At 46.4% G+C, this 24,155-nt stretch overlaps 1 long non-coding RNA gene across 1 annotated transcript; it reads left to right on the top strand.

The window, feature by feature from the left end:
• Positions 1–282: 282 nt before the first annotated feature.
• LOC147981845 (uncharacterized) lies at positions 283–3,201 on the top strand. The gene is made up of 3 exons (XR_015599947.1): positions 283–2,662; positions 2,779–2,844; positions 2,916–3,201. It is a non-coding gene; the product is annotated as an uncharacterized LOC147981845 (long non-coding RNA).
• The last annotated feature ends 20,954 nt before the right edge of the window (positions 3,202–24,155 follow it).

The raw sequence follows: 24,155 nt of genomic DNA, 5'->3' as shown, positions 1-24,155 counted from the left end.
TTCTAAGATAAGACACGACACACAACCTAACACGACCAAATGGGCCGGGCTTCTCATGTGCGCCGGCCGGATAGCCCGTGTGCCCGCACCGTGGGTCTGCACGGAACCGCCTCTGCCTCGAGCACCCTAGTAGCTAGAAATTTCCCAACCCGCCTCGAGCACCCGAACCCAATCCGAGGCTCCCAACGGTAATATCTCCGCGCCGCGTTGCCGACCGACCGACCGATCCCTTTAGTCCCGCCCACCCGGCCCGGATCCAGCCCCAACCTACCACCACCAGGCACCAGCTCCACTCCCCTCCCCTCCGGTTTCCGCCGCCCGCCGAAGCCGTCTCCGGCAAGGACCCGGCCGGCGACGCCAGCTCTTCCCCGGCGGCCCGCCCGCGGCCACACGCGCCCTGTCCTCCCTCCCCGCGCCCTGGCCGTGGCCCGCCGGTCTGTTCCTCCTCTCTTCGCCCGGGGCCCCGGGCCCTGCTTCCCGCCTCGCCTCGCCTCCTCGCGCCTGGTTTGGATTCGCTCGCCCTCCATTCGCCGTCCGTTTAGGCTTCGAACCGCGCCTGATTTGGTTCTTGCTCGTGCTCGATTCGTCCGTTTGGAATCGCGCTTGGTTTGAGTTTGCTCCTCGTCGCCGTCGTCTGTTCGGGGTCGCGTGCGATTCGATTTTGCTCGCCCTCGCCGTCGTCGTCCGTGTAGAGTCGCGCCCGGTTCGTTTTTGCTCGTCCTCGCCGTTGTCCGTTTAGAGCCGCGTCCGATTCAATTTTGCTCGTCGCCGTCGTCCATTTAGAGCCGCGTCCGGTTCGATTTCGCTCGTCCTCGCCGTCGTCCGTTTAGAGTCGCGTCCGAATCGATCTTGCTCGTCCTCTCCGTCGTTCGTGTAGTCTCACGTCTGATTCGATTTCGCTCGTCCTCGCCGTTGTCCCGATGCGCTCACGTGTTCTTGGTCCGTCTCGTTCTCCTCGTCGGGGTTCTCCGTCTCGTTTGCGAACTAGCAATTCTTTCCTTCTGCGTGCGCTTCTTTTATCCCGGGTTCGTGTTCGCGTCGGTTGCAGGAACAACCGGGTCTGGTTTCGAAATTGGATTACGGCCGGCCACATAGTTTAGATCGGTTCCTCTGTTCCGTCACCTGCGTTGCTCTCGTGTGATGTTCTATCAATTCTTGGCTCTCTGCCAGTTCTTGTTGGCCCTCTGTCAATTCTTGAGTTACAGGGTCCATTAATTCGATGCAGAGACGGGGTGATTCATTACGCTTGTTCTTTCCAATTGATGGTGTATACTGCTTATGTTCTTTCCAATTTGTTTCTTTTTATCATGCTTTTCTTGTGTGTTCCGAGCAGAAAAGTTTTACCATGTGGCCTGCTGCTTGACTAATTGAACACTTGTTGCTGCTACTGCTGGACAAGGTTCCTTCTTTCCTGCCTGATGTTGCTATTTCCATTGAAGTACTAGATGAACTGCTGCTAGTTAGTTCCCCTTAGACTACATTCTAGACTGCATAGCATAACTCTAGAATTTTGTCATTGCACACCTGGGCATATGTTTCTGTTATGAGCATAACTCCAGAATTTATTTATCTGTGAAAGCACGTTCATCACATGTTTTTTTGTCAATGCTGCTAACTTCCTAATGAACCTCTAATGTGGACATGTGCTGCTTGTTTTCTTGTGATAATGGTGATCCAGTTGACTAGCCCAACTCTTATGCTCTGACATTTGTTAATTCCCAGTTAGTTTGCCTGAAAAATTATTGTTTGTCATGTTTAATTTTATGGCATCAACTCGGTATTGTGATTAATGACCTAGTATTTGTTTAGTGTAGACCGTCAACTTCTTTTTTCTTAAATTTTTAGTGGTATGCGTGTTCTATTATGTCTTATGTGGATACCATATTCTTTTTTTTTTGTATTACTAATGTCCAGTCAATGGAAAATGCTTTTCTTGCTTTGCCTAGGCTTTGTGACAATTAACTTATAGTGCGATCATTGATCATTGATCTTCTGACACCCTATTCTCTAAAATTCTATTGTTATGTTTGCTAGATCATTGAATAGTTAATATTGATTCTGAGTTTGTTGGATCATTCAACTTCTGCATGCGCTTTGGTTATCTGAGAGACATTCATGATCCTCTGTTTCGTGTTCGTGCCGGAGCGATGAATGATTAGTTGATTACGCTTCGTGTTCCTGTGTTTCGTGTTTTGCTAAGGACACTGTTCCTACAGCAGTGTCTGAACATGGCACAGTTCCAACATCAACTCAATCATGGGGTGCATCTGCAATAGTTGGATATTTTCATCCAGCTCCAGTACCACCACAAGCATCACAAGTTTAGTACTCTAATATAATCTCTTGCATCATTGATACAATGGTACTTATTTTTATTCAGTTACAGATGGATCCTTCTTTGCATACTGGAGCACTCTCTCGTTCGAACTATGTTCCACCTGTAGCATTTGGTGTTGGTAGTGTATCTGAAGCATTCCCTACAGACACACACACTCTTTTTTTTTCCTATTCATATTCGACTTGGATATTAACATGGCCCTCATTTAAAATCGATGTACTGGAACTTGAATCATTTGCAGGATGAAGTTGAAGACTTGAAGTGGCACGGATGGCAGCAATCAACAAGGAAATTAAACGTGTGTTGACAGAAGTTCTACTGAAGGTTTGTCATTGCATGGAGGTTATTTACTTATTTAGCTAGGGTTAGCAGAAAATGTACTTCTGTTCTAAATTCAGCAAGACTGCCATTTCTTACGTTTGTACTTTTGTCATTTCCAGGTTACTCATGATCCTTTTAATGAGATTGCAACCGAGTTATGATTGAAGATGATTCTTCAGCTAAACGTGAGTGAATTATACTAAAAGTTAATATAAATGGGTAAATTACATTGCTGATTATCACCTCTGTCTTGCAGCAAATGAGACCACTGGTGTCTCTAGCTCAAAGCAGCTTGGTCTGGGAGAATCAAAAGTCAAGACCACAGCTAAAGTTGTAGCCCCTGCTAAGCGAAACAATCTGATGGTTTTGCTAGTTATGATTCAAATGACGAGGATGATGAGGGTGATGGTGATGGTAAGGGTTTAATTTCAAATTTGCCATCTGAAAAACACAAAGTCAGAGACACCATCTCGAACAGTAAGGAGACTCGGTGGTAAATTTCAGATCGCACTCGAACACTAAGCAAGTTCTTGAAAAACACAAAGCGGACATGGTTTCCCAGAATTTGTTTTCTAAAGAAGGAAGAGCATATTATTAACTTTCTTAGTATACTTCGGTCTTGCATGTATTTGCTTTCTTTTTTTGCCATTATCTATGTCTGATTCTTTCCATATCTTGTGTGCATGCCCATTGTTGTTTGTGTATGTGATGTGCCCCTATCTATGTCTGTTTTTGTCTATTTCTTGTGTGCAAGGTGCTACATTGTGTTTGTGTGTGACTGTGTGATGTGCCCGTATCTATGTATGTTTCTTTGTCTTTGTTGTGTGCAAGCGCTTGATTGTGTGTGCTTGTGTGACTGTGTGTGTATTGCATTTGCTTGACTGTATGTGTGCTTGTGTGACTTGTGTTTTGTATTGTTGTGGTGTAACACTGCCTTTGCCGGTCCCAAGCCCGGATGCGAAAATGTGGAGGGAGCCGCAGTTACCTCCTTTAAATTGAGTAATGAGTCTTCACATAATGTCGTAGCCCTTGCTATGAAAAGTCTAGCAAGTGTAATTCTCCTTAGAATTTGTCCTGTCTCCTAAATTAAACTTGATGGTTTCTTAAATATTGTCAGCACCGACGTTTTTTATTTCACGAATCTCAGCGTCGCAGGTGTCCCTCATTTGTATGTCACTCAAAAGTGTGTGTTGGGTTTATTTGTCATTGGGCTTTTTATTCGGGTTGTGGGTCGCCCACTCCTTGTTTGGTCTTCGACCCGTGTGGGGGTGTCCTTTTCAGTTGTGTGTCATTTCTAGAGGGGGTGAGCTGCCGAGTGTGCGTGTGAGAGAGACACTACTGGAATCAGCTACTTTGCCATCTGCCAGCTCTTTGCCGTGAGCTAGCAGACGGCAAAGAAGCTCTTTGCCATCAGCTACCAAAAAGCAGACGGCAAAGAACTGGCTGATGGCAAAGACATAATTTGCCATCAGCCAGTTCTTTGCCGTCGGCTAGCAGACGGCAAAGATTCTTTGTCGTCGGCTAGCGGACGGCAAAGAGGGAGGGGGCCCCACTGACGAGCTGCAAAAAAAACCTAACGGCCCCCCCTGCGGACGGCAAAGAGCAAAAAGGCGGACGACAAAGGAGGGCGGACGGCAAAGAGGGAGGGCCCCACTAGCGTTAACGGCCGCCCCACCCCGCCCCTCTCTCTCTCTCTCCCCTCGCCGCTACCCCGTCGCCCCACCACCCCGCCACCGCCCCAGCGCCCCCCCGCCCCGTCGCCCCACCACCACGCCGCCGCCCCGACGCCCCCCCCGCCCCGTCGCCCCCGCCGCCCTGCCGTCTGGGCGCCGCCACGCCCCGGCGCCCCGGCCCCGTCGCCACTGCCGCCGCCCCAGGCCGCCCCGCCCCCTCCTCCGCCGCCCCAGGCCGCCCCGCCCCCCTCCTCCGCCGCCCCAGGCCGCCCCGCCCCCCTCCTCCACCCAGGTGAGCTTTCCTGCCTCCTTTTTTTTCCTTTTTTCTGTTTTTTTAGTTTTAGGTTTATGTTTAGTTTAGATTTAGTTTTAGTTTAGTTTTAGGTTTAGATTTAGTTTTTTCCTTTTTCTGTTTTTTTAGTTTTAGGTTTAGGTTTAGTTTAGTTTTAGGAAAGAAGAAGAGAAAAAGAGGAGAGGAGAAGAAGAAGAAGAGGAGGAGGAGAAGAAAAAAGAAGAAGAGGAAGAAGAAGAAGAAAAAAGAGGAGAGGAGGAGAAGAAGAAGAGGAAAAAGGAAAGGAGGAAGAAGAAGAAGAAGAAGAAGAAGGAAAAAAAGGAAGAAAAGGAAGAAGAGGAAGATTAAGAAATGGAAAAAAAGGAAAAAAACCCGACCCGACACGGTACCCAGACCCCGACCCGGCACCCCGACACGACACCCCGACCCCGAGACCCCGACCCCGACACCCCGACCCCGAGACCCCGACCCCGACACCCCGACCCCGACCCCGACACCCCAACCCCGAGCCTGACCCGACACCCCGACCCCGACACCCTGACCCCGACCCCGACACCCCGACCCCCCGAGCCTGACCCGACATCCCGACCCCGAGCCTGACCCGACACCCTGACCCCGACACCACACCCCGACCCCGAAACAACACCCCGACACCGACACGACACTACCCCGACATCGACACGACACCCCGACCCGACACGGTACCCAGACCCCGACCTGACACCCCGACACGACACCCCGACCCCGAGAGCCCGACCCCGACACCCCGACCCCGAGACCCCGAGCCTGACCTGACACCCCGACCCCGACCCCGACACCCCGACCCCCCGAGCCTGACCCGACACCATATATAATTAGTTAGGTCATATATTTTTCGATTTTGTTATGAAAAACATCATATATAATTGTGTTGATCGTGTAGTTTTAAATGTGCAGTTGTTTCATCGCTGCGAGGTTTGGTGTTCGACGACCTCGCCGTGCGTTTGACGAGCTCTGCCCCTTCGTTCGTGGGTGAGCACAAATGACAAGTCCTCCTCCCCCATTAATTATTTGATCTATTCCGATGAAACTTGATAGCTAGCTATATATGTGTCTTGAATCATCAGTATGCGTAACCAATATGTGTCTCCCGTTCGAAAGCGTCATAGTTATAAATATGCATGCATTTGCATATTTATAACCTTGATTCTTTTGAATTGTCCAACGCTATCCATGGACAGCCCGAGTATGTGTAGATTGGGCTCGTTTTCCCATATGCTTTGCTCCGGATCCGACGCATAAATTTCGTCAGTGCCTCCCCTGTTGTTCTCCGGGTACACATCCTCTCTGTTTATTGCAGAGACGTGTATCAGGAGAACAGCGGGGAGGTGCTGCTGAAATTTTGCGTCGGATCCGGGGCATAGCATGGGAAAATGAACCCAATCTACACATACACGGGTGGGATTAGGACCTATCATTACCTATTAGAGTGTAGGTTGCATGGACGTAATAAAATTGACAAAGTAGATCAACTGATGAATATATACATGGTGAATTACATATATAATTGTTGTGTGTCCAGTAGCTTTGAAAGTCAAGATGAGTGACCGTGCGTGGATGTATACCGGTCACACTGGTCAGAACAAATGGAGCGTTGAATGGTTCATAAAAACCAAGGGGTTTGTGCAAGCCGCATTTGCAAATGGCCAAAAGAAAACCTGGTGCCCCTGTTTCCGGTGCGGCAATTGGGAAAAGAAGACAGAGGCTGAAATGGGCAAACACCTGCAGAAGAGTGGTTTTACGCCCGATTATACGGTGTGGACATTTCATGGTGAGTCTGCCCAACGTGACCGAGCTGAGGTGGATCGTCGTCGCACCGACGAGCATGGTACCGGGATGGAAAACATGGTGCAAGACTATGATGATGCTCGGGATTCGGACGAGGAGATGGAGGAATCTGCAAAGGCCTTCAATGAAATGTTGGAGTCTTCAAAACGTCTGCTCCATGAGCACACTAAGCTATGTTAGTTGGATGCCATCTCACAAGTAATGGCTCTGAAGGCTCAGTTCAACTTGGGCAGAGAATGCTATGACGCAATTATGACAGTATTTGGACGCTTTCTACCCAAAGGCCATGTAATGCCTGCAAACCTGTACCAGTCAGACAAAATCCTCCGTGCACTGAAGATGCCCTATGAGAAGATACATGCCTGTGAGAAAGGATGTGCCTTATTTAGGCTTGACCATGCAGACTTGAACTATTGTCCCATTTGCAAGTCTTCCAGGTATATTGTGGTAGACAACGGTATGGGTGAGAAGACACAGACCAAAATCCCCGTTAGTGTTCTTCGGTATATTCCAATCGTACCAAGACTTCAACGTCTTTTCATGGTCGAAGAGACGGCCAGACAGATGACATGGCACAAAACAGGCAAAAGAACCGAACTAGATGCAGATGGGAATCTGATGATGGTACACACATCGGATGGTGTTGCGTGGAAAAAGTTTGATGAATTACATGCTGACAAAGCGGCAGATCCGAGGCATCCTCGAGTCGGCATCAGCACGGATGGGTTCAGTGTGTTTGGTATGACGGCAGCCCAATACAGTTGTTGGCCCGTATTTGTCTTTCCACTCAATCTCCCCCCCCCCCGGACAGATTATGCAAAGAAAGAACATTTTCCTGACGTTGATAATTCCAGGACCCAACTATCTGGGCAAAAATATGAATGTGTACATGCAGCCGCTTAAGGACGAATTGCAAGAAGCCTGGGATAATGGGTTCAAGACATACGACGCCTTTAGCAAACGACACATCATAATGCGTGTCTGGTACATGTACTCGACGCATGACTTGCCGGCGTATGCGCTATTCGTTGGCTGGTGTGTGCATGGAAGGTTCCCGTGCCCCACATGCAAGGGAGCTCTTGAGTTTCGTTGGCTTCAGGCCGGTCGCAAGTTTTCTTGCTTCGACATGCATAGACAATTCCTGGATCCTCGCCATAAGTTCAGGAAAGACAAGAAGAACTTCATCAGGGGTAGAGTTGTCAAAAACTCTGCACCACCTGCATTGACAGGCCAACAGACCCTGGATCAGTTAAACGCTCTCGAGCCAGATCCACAACGTCCAGGGTACTTCAAGGGGTATAATACTAAGCACGCGTGGACTCACAAAACATGCTTATGGGATCTGCCTTACTTCAAAGACCTCCTTTGCCCACACAACATCGACATGATGCACACTGAGAAGAATATCGCCGAGGCACTTTTTGGTACATTGTTCGGCATAGATGGGAAGTCAAAGGATAATACTAAGGCTAGAGTCGATCTGGAGGCGCTATATGATAGGCCGTTACAAAACATGAAAGAACCAAAAGGAAAGCAGAACTGGACGAAGCCAAAGGCATGGTTCAATCTTGGAAGGCCAGCTATGAGGGAAATTCTCTTGTGGGTGCAACATCAGTTGATGTTCCCCGATGGGTATGCAGCAAATCTAAAGAGGGGAGCAAATCTTGATAAACTGAAGATATTTGGTCTCAACAGTCATGATTGGCACATATGGATTGAGCGGGTAATGCCGGTGATGTTGCGTGGCTTCATCCCTGAGGATGAATGGCTAGTACTGGCAGAACTCAGCTATTTCTTCCGTGTTCTTTGTGCGAAAGAACTATCATCTGGCGTGCTAGAAGAAATGGAATAGTTGGCGCCGGAGTTGATCTGCAAGTTAGAGAAGATCTTTCCACCGGGCTTCTTTAATCCAATGCAGCATTTGATTTTGCATCTCCCGACCGAGGCAAGATTGGGGGGGGCGTGCAAAATCGTTGGTGCTACCCAACCGAGAGGATGCAGAAGACGCTTCGAGAAAAATGTAAAAATAAACGTAGAATTGAAGCATCGATGGTTGAGGCATTCATCACAGAGGAGGCGGCAAACTTCGTAACAGTGCACTACGAAGCCAAAAATCGTCATTTGCATAATCCGAAGCCTCGGTACAATGCTGACGAGCCTAAAAAGGGTGGATCCAACCTCAGCCTATTCAAAGGGAATCTCGCACCAGCTAGTGTTTCACATCCAGTATCTTTGGATAACGAAGAATGGCGGACCATTTCGTTGTATATCTTCAACAACCTGATAGAAGTGCCGCCGTACATCGAGTAAGTTCTCGGTACATTGTTTCGCAACTTCTATTTCCTTTGAACTGCTCTTATTCCTGGATATGTCATACAGTCGATACGTCGCCATATTCTCGTATGGAGCGGAGATCCAAAAGGATTCCGTCGAAGAGTATGAGCTTCTCGCAAAGCAAGGAGGCGGCTATCCCGGTTTCATCTCTTGGTTCAAACAAACGGTAATTTCTATTAGACAATTTCATTTCATTCGCTAATTTGTGCATAATGCAACAATCCTTTCATATTAAACTTGTAGGCTAATTCAGAGTCTATGGACGCCGAATTGAGACAAGTCGCTAATGGTTTTGACTATAAGGTCCGTTCATTTGACAAGTACGACATCAACGGGTATCGCTTTCGTACCTATGGCAAAGAGCTATCTATGGCCGACCGAAAGTCTACAAATTGTTGTGTATCTTCTATCGGCGAAGGAGGTACCGAGTATTATGGGAGAGTTGAAGCAATTTATGAACTTCTGTTCTATGGTGAAAACCCACCGAATGTCGTAGTCTTCAAATGTTATTGGTTTCAGCCGAAGGAGACTAGAAGGACTCATGAACATATAGGGCTAGTTGAAATCAACCAAAGCACCCATTTAGATGTTCCTGATGTCTATATTACGGCTCGACAGGCGACCCAAGTATTCTATCTACCGTGGGCCTGCCAAACTAATCCAAATCTGAAAGGTTGGGATGTCGTTTATGAAGTGCCGCCACGTGCTAGACTTTCTCCCCCAAAGGAAGAGGATTATGAACCTCACATCAACCCAGACACATATGAAGGAGAATTCTTCCAAGAGACACGTCTTTCCAAAAAGCGTTTCAAGAACCGCTATACTTCACCCCAAAACATTGAAGTAGACAGCGACAATGAATCCGACATCACCCCAGAGGAGGAACAAGAAGAGCCGGAACAAGAAGAGGTTACTGCTGCGGGTGACCTGTCAATGCTTGACCGATTACGTCAAGGTGGCCTTGCACATGTTGATGCCAATGAACCCTATGAGCCCATCATTGATTATAGTGATGATGATGATTATGCATTTATTGATGATACTGATCGAGATTATTAGTAGTGTCAGGTATTCAATTTTTTTTATGTTGTACTTGATGATGATACACTTACGTGATATACATATTATTATTCATGTTGGTACTTTTTTTATGTTGTACTAATTTCGTTTATTCTTTGTCATGGCAGGTGTTGAAAGATGGTGGGCGCTGGTCGGGAGCGCGCCGAGGCCCCTTCTTCGTCGGCGCGTGGTGCTAGTGTTGGGGAATGTAGCAATAATTCAAAATTTTCCTACGTGTCACCAAGATCAATCTATGGAGTCATCTAGCAACGAGGGAGGAGTAGATCTACATACCCTTGTAGATCGCGCGCGGAAGCGTTCAAGAGAACGGGGTTGATGGAGTCGTACTCGTCGTGATCCAAATCACCGATGATCCTAGCGCCGAACGGACGGCACCTCCGCGTTCAACACACATACGGAGCAGCGACGTCTCCTCCTTCTTGATCCATCAAGGGGGAAGGAGAGGTTGATGGAGATCCAGCAGCACGACGGCGTGGTGGTGGAAGTAGCGGGATTCCAACAGGGCTTCGCCAAGCACTGCGGGAGGAGGGAGATGTGTCATGGGAGGGAGAGGGAGGCGCCAGGGCTTAGGTATGGTTGCCCTCCCTTCCCCCCCACTATATATAGGGCCAAGGGAGAGGGGGGAGGCGCAGCCTTGGCCCTTCCTCTAAGGAAGGGTGGGCCAGGGAGGAGTCCCTCCTCCCCAAGGCACCTCGGAGGTGCCTTCCCCCTTTAGGACTCTTCCTTTCCCTCTTCTCTTGGCGCATGGGCCTCTTGGGGCTGGTTCCCTTGGCCCATATAGGCCAAGGCGCACCCCCTACAGCCCATGTGGCCCCCCGGGGCAGGTGGCCCCACCCGGTGGACCCCCGGGACCCTTCCGGTGGTCCCGGTACAATACCGGTGACCCCGAAACTTGTCCCGATGGCCGAAACAGCACTTCCTATATATAATTCTTTACCTCCGGACCATTCCGGAACTCCTCGTGACGTCCGGGATCTCATCCGGGACTCCGAACAACTTTCGGGTTACTGCATACTAATATCTCTATAACCCTAGCGTCACCGAACCATAAGTGTGTAGACCCTACGGGTTCGGGAGACATGCAGACATGACCGAGATGACTCTCCGGTCAATAACCAACAGCGGGATCTGGATACCCATGTTGGCTCCCACATGTTCCACGATGATCTCATCGGATGAACCACGATGTCAAGGACTTAATCAATCCCGTATACAATTCCCTTTGTCTAGCGGTACGATACTTGCCCGAGATTCGATCGTCGGTATCCCGATACCTTGTTCAATCTCGTTACCGGCATGTCTCTTTTACTCGTTCCGTAACACATCATCCCGTGATCAACTCCTTGATCACATTGTGCACATTATGATGATGTCCTACCGAGTGGGCCCAGAGATACCTCTCCGTCACACGGAGTGACAAATCCCAGTCTCGATTCGTGCCAACCCAACAGACACTTTCGGAGATACCCGTAGTGCACCTTTATAGTCACCCAGTTACGTTGTGACGTTTGGTACACCCAAAGCACTCCTACGGTATCCGGGAGTTGCACAATCTCATGGTCTAAGGAAATGATACTTGACATTAGAAAAGCTTTAGCATACGAACTACATGATCTTGTGCTAGGCTTAGGATTGGGTCTTGTCCATCACATCATTCTCCTAATGATGTGATCCCGTTATCAACGACATCCAATGTCCATGGTCAGGAAACCGTAACCATCTATTGATCAACGAGCTAGTCAACTAGAGGCTTACTAGGGACATGGTGTTGTCTATGTATCCACACATGTATCTGAGTTTCCTATCAATATAATTCTAGCATGGATAATAAACGATTATCATGAACAAGGAAATATAATAATAATCAATTTATTATTGCCTCTAGGGCATATTTCCAACAGTCTCCCACTTGCACTAGAGTCAATAATCCAGTTCACATCGATATGTGATTAACACTCAAGGTCACATCCCCATGTGACTAACACCCAAAGAGTTTACTAGAGTCAATAATCTAGTTCACATTACCATGCGATTAACACTCGATGAGTTCTAGGTTTGATCATGTTATGCTTGTGAGAGATGTTATAGTCAACGGGTCTGAATCTTTCAGATCCGTATGTACTTCGCAAATTTCTATGTCATCTTGTAGATGCAACTACTACGCTACATTTGGAGCTATTCCAAATAACTGTTCTACTATACGAATCCAGTTTACTACTCAGAATAATCTGGATTAGTGTCAAAGTTTGCATCGGTGTAACCCGTTACGACGAACTCTTTTACCACCTCCATAATCGAGAAAATTCCTTAGTCCACTAGTTACTAAGGATAACTTTGACCGCTGTCTTGTGATCCATTCTTGGATCACTCTTGTACCCCTTGACTGACTCATGGCAAGGCACATTTCAGGTGCGGTACATAGCATGGCATACCGTATAGAGCCTATGACAAAAGCATAGGGGACGACCTTCGTCCTTCCTCTTTCTTCTGCCGTGGTCGAGCTTTAAGTCTTAACTTCATACCTTACAACTCAGGCAAGAACTCCTTCTTTGACTGGTCCATCTTGAACACCTTCAAGATCATGTCAAGGTATGTGCTCATTTGAATGTACCATTAAGAATTTTGATCTATCCTTATAGATCTTGATGCTCAATGTTCAAGTAGCTTAATCCAGGCTTTCCATTGAAAAATACTTTCCAAATAACCCTATATGCTTTCCAGAAATTCTACGTCATTTCTGATCAACAATATGTCAACAACATATATTCATCGGAAATTCTATAGTGCTCCAACTCACTTCTTTGGAAATACAAGTTTCTCATAAACTTTGTATAAACCCAAAATCTTTGTTCATCATCAAAGCATACATTCCAACTCCGAGATGCTTACTCCAGTCCCTAGAAGGATTGCTGGAGCTTTGCATACTTATTAGCATCTTTCAGGAATGACAAAACCTTCCGGTTTGTATCACATACAACCTTTCCTCAAAAAAAACATCGAGGAAACAATGTTTTGACATCCTATCTGCAAGATTTCATAAATAATGCAGTAATCGCTAATATAATTCCAACAGACTCTTAGCATCGCTACGAGTGAAAAAGTCTCATCGTAGTCAACTCCTTGAACTTGTCGGAAAACATCTTAACGACAAGTCGAGCTTTCTTAATGGTGACATTTACCATCATTGTCCGTCTTCCTTTTAAAATCCATATGTACCTAACAGCCTTACGACCATCAAGTAGTTCTCCCAAAGTCTACACTTTGTTTTCATATATGTATCCTCTCTCGGATTATATGGCTTCAAGCCATTTTGGAATCCAGGCCCACCATCGCTTCTCCATAGCTCGTAGGTTCATTGTTGTCTAGCAACATGACTTCCAAGACAAGATTACGTACCACTCTGAAGTAGTACGCATCCTTGTCATCCCACGAGGTTTGGTAGTGACTTGATCTGAAGTTTCATGATCACTATCATAAGCTTCCACTTCAATTGGTGTAGGTGCCACAGGAACAACTTCCTGTGCCCTGCCACACACTAGTTGAAGAGACGGTTCAATAACCTCATCATGTCTCCACCATCCTCCCACTCAATTCTTTCGAGAGAAACTTTTCCTCGAGAAAGGACCTGATTCTAGAAACAATCCCTTATTGCTTTTGGATCTGAGACAGGAGGTATACCCAACTGTTTTGGGTGTCCTATGAAGATGCATTTATCCGCTTTGGGTTCGAGCTTATCAGCCTGAAACTTTTCACATAAGCGTCGCAGCCCCAAACTTTTAAGAAATGACAGCTTAGGTTTCTCTAAACCATAATTCATACGGTGTCATCTCATCGGAATTACGTGGTGCCCTATTTAAAGTGAATGTGGTTGTCTCTAATGCCTAACCCATAAACTATCGTGGTAATTCGATAAGAGACATCATGGTATGCATCATATCCAATAGGGTGCAGTTATGATGTTCGGACACACCATCACACTATGGTGTTCCAGGCTGTATTAGTTGTGAAACAATTTCCACAATGTCTTAATTCTGTGCCAAACTCGTAATTCAGATATTCATCTCTATGATCATATCATAGATATTTTATCCTCTTGTCACGACGATCTTTCAACTTCACCCTGAAATTACTTGAACCTTTCAATAATTCAGACTCGTGATTCATCAAGTAAATATACTCAACATCTACTCAAATCATCTGTGAAGTAAGAACATAACGATATCCACTACACGCCTCAGCACTCATTGGATTGCACACATCAAAATGTATTACTTCCAACAAGTTGCTTTCTATTTCCATTTTACTGAAAATGAGGCTTTCAGTCATCTTGCCCATGTGGTATGATTTGCATGTCCCAAGTGATTCAAAATCAAGTGAGTCAAAACGGTCCATTTGCATGGAGTTTCTTCATGCATATACACCAATAGACATGGTTCGCATGTCTCAAACTTTTCAAAAATGAGTGAGCCCAAAGATCCATCAACATGGAGCTTCTTCATGCGTTTTATACCGATATGACTTACGTGGCAGTGCCACAAGTAGGTGGTACTATCATTACTATCTTTTGGCATGAACATGTGTATCACTACGATCGAGATTCAATAAACCATTCATTTTAGGTGTAACACCATTGAAGGTATTATTCAAATAAACAGAGTAACCATTACTCTCTCCTTAAATGAATAACCGTATTACGATAGACATAATCCAATCATGTCTATGCTCAACGCAAACACCAATCTCGATGTAGAGGGAGCGTACGATATTTGATCAACCTTGGAAATACTTCCAACACATATCGTCATCTCACCTTTAGCTAGTCTCCGTTTATTCCGTAGCTTTTATTTCGAGTTACTAACACTTAGCAACCGAACCAGTATCTAATACCCTGGTGCTACTAGGAGTACTAGTAAAGTACACATTAACATAATACATCCAATATACTTCTATCGACCTTGCCAGCCTTCTTATCTGCCAAGTATCTAGGGTAATTCTGCTCCAGCGGCTGTTCCCCTTATTACAGAAGCACTCAGTCTCAGGTTTGGGTTCAACCTTGGGTTTCTTCACTAGAGCAGCAGCTGAATTGCCGTTTCATGAAGTATCCCTTTGTTCCCTTGCCCTTCTTGAAACTAGTGGTTTCACCAACCATCAACAATTGATGCTCCTTCTTGATTTCTACTTTCGCGGTGTCAAACATCGCGAATATCTCAAGGATCATCATATATGTCCCTGATATATCATAGTTCATCACGAAGCTCTAGCAGCTTGGTGGTAATGACTTCGGAGAACCATCACTATTTCATCTGGAAGATCAACTCCCACTCGATTCAAGCGATTGTTGTACTCAGACAATCTGAGCACAAGCACAACAATTGAGCTTTTCTCCTTAGTTTGCAGGCTAAGAAAATCGTCGGAGGTCTTATACCTCTTGACGTGGGCACGAGCCTGAAATCCCAATTTTAGCCCTCGAAACATCTCATATGTTTCGCGACGTTTCAATTTCGGTGCCTCAATTCTAAACCGTTTAACTGAACTATCACGTAGTTATCAAAATGTGTATGTCAGATGTTCGCAACATCCACAGACAACGTTCGAGGTTCAGCACACTGAGCAGTGCATTAAGGACATAAGCCTTCTATGAAGCAATGAGGACAAACCTCAGTTTACGGACCTAGTCCGCATAATTACTACTATCAACTTTCAACTAAATTTTCTCTAGGAACATATCTAAACAGTAGAACTGAAGCGTGAGCTACGACATAATTTGCGAAGACCTTTTGACTATGTTCAGGATAATTAAGTTCATCTTATGAACTCCCACTCAGATAGACATCCCTCTAGTCATCTAAGTGATTACATGATCCGAGTCAACTAGGCCGTGTCCGATCATCACGTGAGACGGACTAGTCAACATCGGTGAACATCTTCATGTTGATCGTATCTACCATACGACTCATGCTCGACCTTTCGGTCTCTTGTGTTCCGAGGCCATGTCTGTACACATGCTAGGCTCGTCAAGTCAACCTAAGTGTTTCGCGTGTGTAAATCTGTCTTACACCCGTTGTATGTGAACGTTAGAATCTATCACACCCGATCATCACGTGGTGCTTCGAAACAACGAACTGTCGCAACGGTGCACAGTTAGGGGGAACACTTTCTTGAAATTATTATGAGGGATCATCTTATTTACTACCGTCGTTCTAAGTAAACAAGATGCAAAAACATGATAAACATCACATGCAATCAAATAGTGACATGATATGGCCAATATCATATTGCTCCTTTTGATCTCCATCTTCGGGGCTCCATGATCATCAACGTCACCGGCATGACACCATGATCTCCATCATCATGATCTCCATCATCGTGTCTCCATGAAGTTGTCACGTCATCTATTACTTCTACTACTACAGCTAACGGTTAGCAATAAAGTAAAGTAATTACATGACGTTTATGTTGACACGCAGGTCATAAATAAATTAAGACAACTCCTATGGCTCCTGCCGGTTGTCATACTCATCGACATGCAAGTCGTGATTCCTATTACAAGAACATGATCAATCTCATACATCACATATATCATTCATCACATCCTTCTGGCCATATCACATCACATAGCATACCCTGCAAAAACAAGTTAGACGTCCTCTAATTGTTGTTTGCATGTTTTACGTGGCTGCTATGGGTTTCTAGCAAGAACGTTTCTTACCTACGAAAAAACCACAACGTGATATGCCAATTGCTATTTACCCTTCATAAGGACCCTTTTCATCGAATCCGATCCGACTAAAGTGGGACAGACAGACACCCGCTAGCCACCTTATGCAACTAGTGCATGTCAGTCGGTGGAACCAGTCTCACGTAAGAGTACGTGTAAGGTCGGTCCGGGCCGCTTCATCCCACAATGCCACCGAATCAAGATTGGACTAGTAACGGTAAGCATATTGAACAAAATCAACGCCCACAACTACTTTGTGTTCTACTCGTGCATAGAAACTACGCATAAACCTAGCTCATGATGCCACTGTTGGGGAACGTAGCAATAATTCAAAATTTTCCTACGTGTCACCAAGATCAATCTATGGAGTCATCTAGAACGAGGGAGGAGTGGATCTACATACCCTTGTAGATCGCGCGCGGAAGCGTTCAAGAGAACGGGGTTGATGGAGTCGTACTCGTCGTGATCCAAATCACCGATGATCCTAGCGCCGAACGGACGGCACCTCCGCGTTCAACACACATACGGAGCAGCAACGTCTCCTCCTTCTTGATCCAGCAAGGGGGAAGGAGATGTTGATGGAGATCTAGCAGCACGACGGCGTGGTGGTGGAAGTAGTGGGATTCCAACAGGGCTTCGCCAAGCACTGCGGGAGGAGGGAGATGTGTCATGGGAGGGAGAGGGAGGCACCAGGGCTTAGGTATGGTTGCCCTCCCTTCCCCCCCCACTATATATAGGGCCAAGGGAGAGGGGGGAGGCGCAGCCTTGGCCTTTCCTCCAAGGAAGGGTGCGGCCAGGGAGGAGTCCCTCCTCCCCAAGGCACCTCGGAGGTGCCTTCCCCCTTTAGGACTCTTCCTTTCCCTCTTCTCTTGGCGCATGGGCCTCTTGGGGCTGGTGCCCTTGGCCCATATAGGCCAAGGCGCACCCCCTACAGCCCATGTGCCCCCCGGGGCAGGTGGCCCCACCCGGTGGACCCCCGGGACCCTTCCGGTGGTCCCGGTACAATACCAGTGACCCCGAAACTTGTCCCGATGGCCGAAATAGCACTTCCTATATATAATTCTTTACCTCCGGACCATTCCGGAACTCCTCGTGACGTCCGGGATCTCATCCGGGACTCCGAACAACTTTCGGGTTACCGCATACTAATATCTCTATAACCCTAGCGTCACTGAACCTTAAGTGTGTAGACCCTACGGGTTCGGGAGACATGCAGACATGAGCGAGATGACTCTCCGGTCAATAACCAACAGCGGGATCTGGATACCCATGTTGGCTCCCACATGTTCCACGATGATCTCATCGGATGAACCACGATGTCAAGGACTTAATCAATCCCGTATACAATTCCCTTTGTCTAGCGGTACGATACTTGCCCGAGATTCGATCGTCGGTATCCCGATACCTTGTTCAATCTCGTTACCGGCAAGTCTCTTTTACTCGTTCCGTAACACATCATCCCGTGATCAACTCCTTGATCACATTGTGCACATTATGATGATGTCCTACCGAGTGGGCCCAGAGATACCTCTCCGTCACACGGAGTGACAAATCCCAGTCTCGATTCGTGCCAACCCAACAGACACTTTTGGAGATACCCGTAGTGCACCTTTATAGTCACCCAGTTACGTTGTGACGTTTGGTACACCCAAAGCACTCCTACGGTATCCGGGAGTTGCACAATCTCATGGTCTAAGGAAATGATACTTGACATTAGAAAAGCTTTAGCATACGAACTACATGATCTTGTGCTAGGCTTAGGATTGGGTCTTGTCCATCACATCATTCTCCTAATGATGTGATCCCGTTATCAACGACATCCAATGTCCATGGTCAGGAAACCGTAACCATCTATTGATCAACGAGCTAGTCAACTAGAGGCTTACTAGGGACATGGTGTTGTCTATGTATCCACACATGTATCTGAGTTTCCTATCAATACAATTCTAGCATGGATAATAAAAGATTATCATGAACAAGGAAATATAATAATAATCAATTTATTATTGCCTCTAGGGCATATTTCCAACAGCGAGGTCTTCCATTCCACATGCACCTCTCCACCAAGCGTTGCTGGACAGTATGGCGACACCGCCGGGCCCTTATTCGTCGACCGCGGTGCCCAGCAGGGGATGAGGTAAGAAGAAGAGAGGAGGTGGAGCACGTGGTCGCGGGAGAGGAGGTAGGGTGACTCTTACGGCGCCTTCCTCGCCGCCGCCCCCAGCTGTTTCACCCGAGCACGTGACTGCTAGGGTGGACTCGTCTGAGGAGGAGGCTGCACGGACTCCGGTCCACGAGCCTCCGGTCCACGGGTCTTCGGCCCACGAGCCTCGGGTCGACGGGCCTTCGACCCACGAGACCCCGGAGGAGCACACGTCTGGATGGGGTACCTGGTCGGGTCAGCCTGAGGAGCCGAGTGGCCACGCTGATGATGGCGGGGAGCCGAGTGGCCATGCTGATGATGGCGGGGAGCCGACTGATGAGGAGGGGAGGAGGGGGGCAACGTCTACCAGCGTGGTGCTACACGGCTCCCGTCCGTGCCGGCGACCCGTGAGCAAAGGTGGTTGATTTTCCCTGATGGGGAGAGGTAAGTGCATTTAATCTTTTTGTACCTTCTGCATTCACGTTTCTTCAAATAACTGATGTGTTGGCCTTGTCATGCTGCAGGGGTTGGGACCACCATGAAAGTGTCCGCCGGCCCAACTCCGTCCTTGGAGTTCTGATTCGGCAAAACTTCCCGGGGTTTGTCACGTTGCCTGGTGAGGGTCGGCTTCCAGAGGTTGGATTGACTTGGGAGCACTACTTGGCTGCCCCGGCCCCGCCGGGTGAGATTATCAACGGTGTCTTGTGCAAGACGAGGGCAGACGTCGTGATCAGAAAGTTCTGGGTAATTGCTCCTTTACACAATTAAAAATCTTCAACTAGCTAGTTATTAATTGTACTAATCAATATTGTCTCATTTGATTGCAGACATTCTACAGGTGTGAGGAGGGATACGAGGAGGAGGGGGATCATGTTATCCACAAGGAGTGCAAGCGCCTACTTCAGAACCTACGGCATGAGGTTCGGGTGCAGGCTGTTCGAGACTACTACGCCGGGCGTGGTATCAAGAAGCCCAAGCAGGAGTGCCGCGATAAGTTCTTGAGTAAGGAGAAGTACATGAAGGTAATTCTTAAGGCCTTGTACTTACTTCCTTCATTTAGTAATTCATAGACATAGCGCTCAAGTTTCTATTTGCTAACTTAGGCCCCTCCGAGATGGTGTGCGGATCGGATGGATTGTTGGGAGGTGTTGGTCAATGCGTGGTGCTCAAAAGAATGGCTGGCCACCCACAAAGATGCCAAGGACAAACGTGCCCAAATGGAAGGTGTGCCACACCACCAAGGCAGCTCCAACTTATTTCAGTACGGGCGGAACTGGGTATGTGGTTTGCTTCATGATTCATGCAATTCATTCATCACACTAGCTTTAGCCCTTTAATTACCAATTTACTTTGTTTCTCTCTTTCAGGCATGCTACAATAAGGCGGATAAGGTGCCAGAGGTATACGACCTGTATGCCATGGCCCACAATGGCCCTTACAAGAAAGTTAAGGCATTCTCTGCGTCTGACCTCGATGATCCAAAGAACTTCACCAACATCTCCGCCCACGACAAGCTCGTGCAATATAGAGATCAGGGGAAGGCGAGGAAAGGGGAGGACTTTAACCCGAGCCAGGGTCCCATTGATATAGAGCTGCTGATGATATCTGGTGGCGGGAGGTCCCATGGCTCCATAGCCATGGGAGATGGACTTATCCGTTGTCCTAGCACTCTCCCGGAGATCAAGGCGTGCCAGTCGAGCTCCGCTCCTGAGATAAGGCCTCGTGAACGGCTAGTCCAACTCGCCTTCAAGGTTAGTTATACGTACTCAGCTATCTTTCTCCATTACATTTTGTGCGCTTCCATCAATGATTACAAATGGTCATGTGAGTGGTGTTGCAGGCTGCTATACAGAGTGAGAGAGATAGAATGGAGAAACTTCTGGCGGAGGCGGCGGAGAGGCAGCAGGAGTTGGAGGAGAGGACGACAAAGATGTTGGAGGAGGAGAGGGCACGGAATGACATGCAGGCAAGGGCCATGTACGAGCTCCTTGTGGTAAGTTTCTTCTGTAGATTACTTGCTAGTCTTAACATTTGAGTCTCATTACTAACTAGTATGACTCTGTTGTGAAAACCAAATGTGCAGTCTGTGTGTTAGAAGTCCGGTCAGACCGCTCTGCCGATGCCAGTGATTGCTCCTGGGAGCACGGTGAGTCTAATTTGAATGGACATTACTTGCTAGTCTTAACATTTGAGTGTCATAATGCTAACGAGACATTGGAAATGATCTTTGGTGCAGCTTAACTCCAGAAACGCATCGCACGATCCTTCTCCAGCTACCGGCGCGAGCCAGCCCGCTCCTTCTCCAGCTACCGGCGCGAGCCAGCCCGCTCCTACATCTCCGTGATCACGGTAAGTTTCTCTAGTGTTTTGCTTAACAAATGCATAAAGACCTAGACTTAGCTTTATTTCCTCCAATATGCTTACCATAATGACCTAGAGTTAGCTTATTTTCCTCCAAAATGACTTAATAAGCTTACTAACCTCATAAACCATCCATTCTACCTAAGTTAGCTCTAAAATGACTCATTTTACCTTAGTTAGCTTACAAGTGATCCAATTTATCCAAGTTAGCTCAAAAACGATACATTTTACCTTAGTTAGCTCAAAAACGTGGCAGTTCACCTTATTAGCTCATAAAAGACCCATTTCAACTAAGTTAGCTCCAAAATGATCAATTTCACCTAGTTTAGCTCATAAACGACCCATTTCACCTAGGTTACCTCATAAACGACCCATTTGACCTAGGTTAGCTCATAAATGACCCATTTCACCTAGGTTAGCTCAACTTCATCCTCAGAATTTTCAGAATCCAATTCCTCCACCAATCCATCCTCATAAGCTTACTGACGTCATAAACCATCCATTTTACCTAAGTTAGCTCTAAAACGATATGTACTTAGCTTACTTATGTCAAAAATTGCATAATTAACTTAGTTAGCTCATAAATGATCCATTTTACCTAAGTTAGCTCTAAAATGACTCATTTTACCTTAGTTAGCTTATAAGTGATCCAATTTATCCAAGTTAGCTCTAAAATGACCCATTTTACGTAGATTAGCTCCTAAATGATCCATTTTACCTACATTAGCTTTAAAATGACCCATTTCACCTAGGTTAGCTCCAAAATGACCCATTTCACCTAGGTTAGCTCCAAAATGACCCATCTTACCTAGGTTAGCTTATAAATGATCCAGTTTATCCAAGTTAGCTCTAAAATGACCCAATTTACCTAGAGTAGCTCCTAAACGATCCATTTCACCTAAGTTAGCTAAAAACGATCCATTTGACCTAAATTAGCTCTTAAATGATCCATTTCACCTAAGTTAGCTCAAAAACGATCCATTTCACCTTAGTTAGCTCAAAAACGTGGCATTTCACCTTTGTTAGCTCATAAACGACCCATTTCAACTAAGTTAGCTCAAAAACGACCCATTTCACCTTAGTTAGCTCAAAAACGATCCATTTCACCTTAGTTAGCTCAAAAACGATCCATTTCACCTTAGTTAGCTCAAAAACGATGCCCTTCACCTTAGTTAGCTCATAAACGTCCCATTTCAACTAAGTTAGCTCATAAAGGATCCATTTCAACTAAGTTAGCTCGTAAACAACCCATTTCAACTTGGTTAGCTCATAAATGATCCATTCCACCTAAGTTAGCTCATAAATGATCCATTCCACCTAAGTTAGGTCATAAATGACATATACTTCTTGTTCTAGTCTTCTTCTTGTTCTATTCACCTATTTCTAACTTTCTTATTTACCATTTTGCAGATTTCACTCACTTCATGGAAGCTAGCTTGCTATGATGTAGTGCTTGCTTTTTCTTTGCTAAAACTTTGCATTGTATCTAGCTTGCTATGATAGAACTTGCTATGTTGATGAAACTTTGCTATGTAATATGTATATGGAACAATGTGTATGGATGGAACTTGATGGAACTTGCTATGTTGATGAAACATTGCTATGTCATATGTATATGGAATTATGTGCTGGATATGTGATATGTTTGCTGTTAAATATATCTATATATGTCATATATATTTGCTGTGAAAATTGTTGGATTAAGAAAAGACAGAAAAAAAGAGACAATATGCAGGCTCTTTGCCGTATGCCACCGATCGCAAAGGGCTCTTTGCCATCAGCAGCGGACGGCAAAGAGGCCACGTGGCAGGCAACTGTGCTTCTTGGGAGACTGACCAATTTGGTCAGTTTGCCTACAGTGGCTGATGGCAAAGGCTTTGCCGTCGGCGGCGGACAGCAAAGGCCTGCCATGTAGTGACGTCGACTGACATCACGCGGCGGATGGCAAAGGCCTTCCGAAGTTTGCCGTCAGCGGCGGACGGCAAAGGCCTGCCGTTAACCACTTGACGGAGTAACAGTGCATTTATTGTCGTCTGCACTCTTTGCCGTCCGCTGCTGATGGCAAAGGCTCCTTTGCCGTCAGCCGCCCAAAGCAGACGGCAAAGTACCTCTTTGCCGAACCTTACTTTGCCGTCACCAGCCATCCATGCCTTTGCCGTCTGCCGTAGCAGATGGCAAAGTAGCTGATTCCTGTAGTGAGAGGGGGTGGTGGAGCTGACTTCGGCACATGGCAATTAAGGCACCGTGTAGGCTCGTGCGCCCCCCTTTTCCCCTCTTTTATTCAATTCGTTTTCGAGGAAGAGCAGGCACCTCATTCTTGTCCGAGAGCCAAAAACCGAGTCTCCTTAGTGTTCGAGTGCAGCTGTGTGGGGTGATGGGGGAGAAATTGGTAGCCATCAACCCAACCTAGGGGGGGTGAATATAATCTGTCTATCTTCATGTGTTTGCTTTCTCTTGGACAGTTTAAGTTCTGTTCCTGACTTCCTGTGCCTGCTATTGTCCACCCCCTCCCCCACTCTAGAATAGCATATGAATCATTTGTTTTTGAATTTCACATGAGATAACTTTGGTCAATGATGTAAAAATGAGTTATTGCTCATCAGTTTGAGGGGGGCTGTGCCAGCATGTGTTTTATTGGGTCGAAAGTGGTGGTGTTTTTCTGCCATTTCTGTGATTTTAGTGTCTATTTTGTGTCGTGGACGTGCTTTTCATTAGCATGAGGGATAATGGACCTTGTATGCAGATTTTTGGGACTCGGTTCGTTGAATATACCAGCAAAAGGGCCCGCGTGTTGCAAAGGGAAAAATAATAATCTCCAATGGTCATGACTACATTTTGCTGCACCATCTAGATGCACTATCACTCTCAATTTTGTGAAACCATGAACACTTTTTGAAATCATGAACATTTTTAAACTCTTGAATATATTTGAAATCACAAACATTTTTGAAATTATGAACATTTTATACTATTTGCAAGCATTTTTTACAAAATTGTGAACACTTTTTAAAACATTTTTCTTGAATCGGCGAATATTCCTAGAATCGACGAACATTTTTCTGGAAATT

The sequence above is a fragment of the Triticum urartu genome, chromosome 3A, assembly GCF_056163025.1.
Source record: "Triticum urartu cultivar PI428250 chromosome 3A, HENAU_Tu73, whole genome shotgun sequence".
Taxonomy (NCBI): Eukaryota; Viridiplantae; Streptophyta; class Magnoliopsida; order Poales; family Poaceae; genus Triticum; species Triticum urartu.
This window is presented reverse-complemented; position numbering and strand designations above follow the sequence as displayed.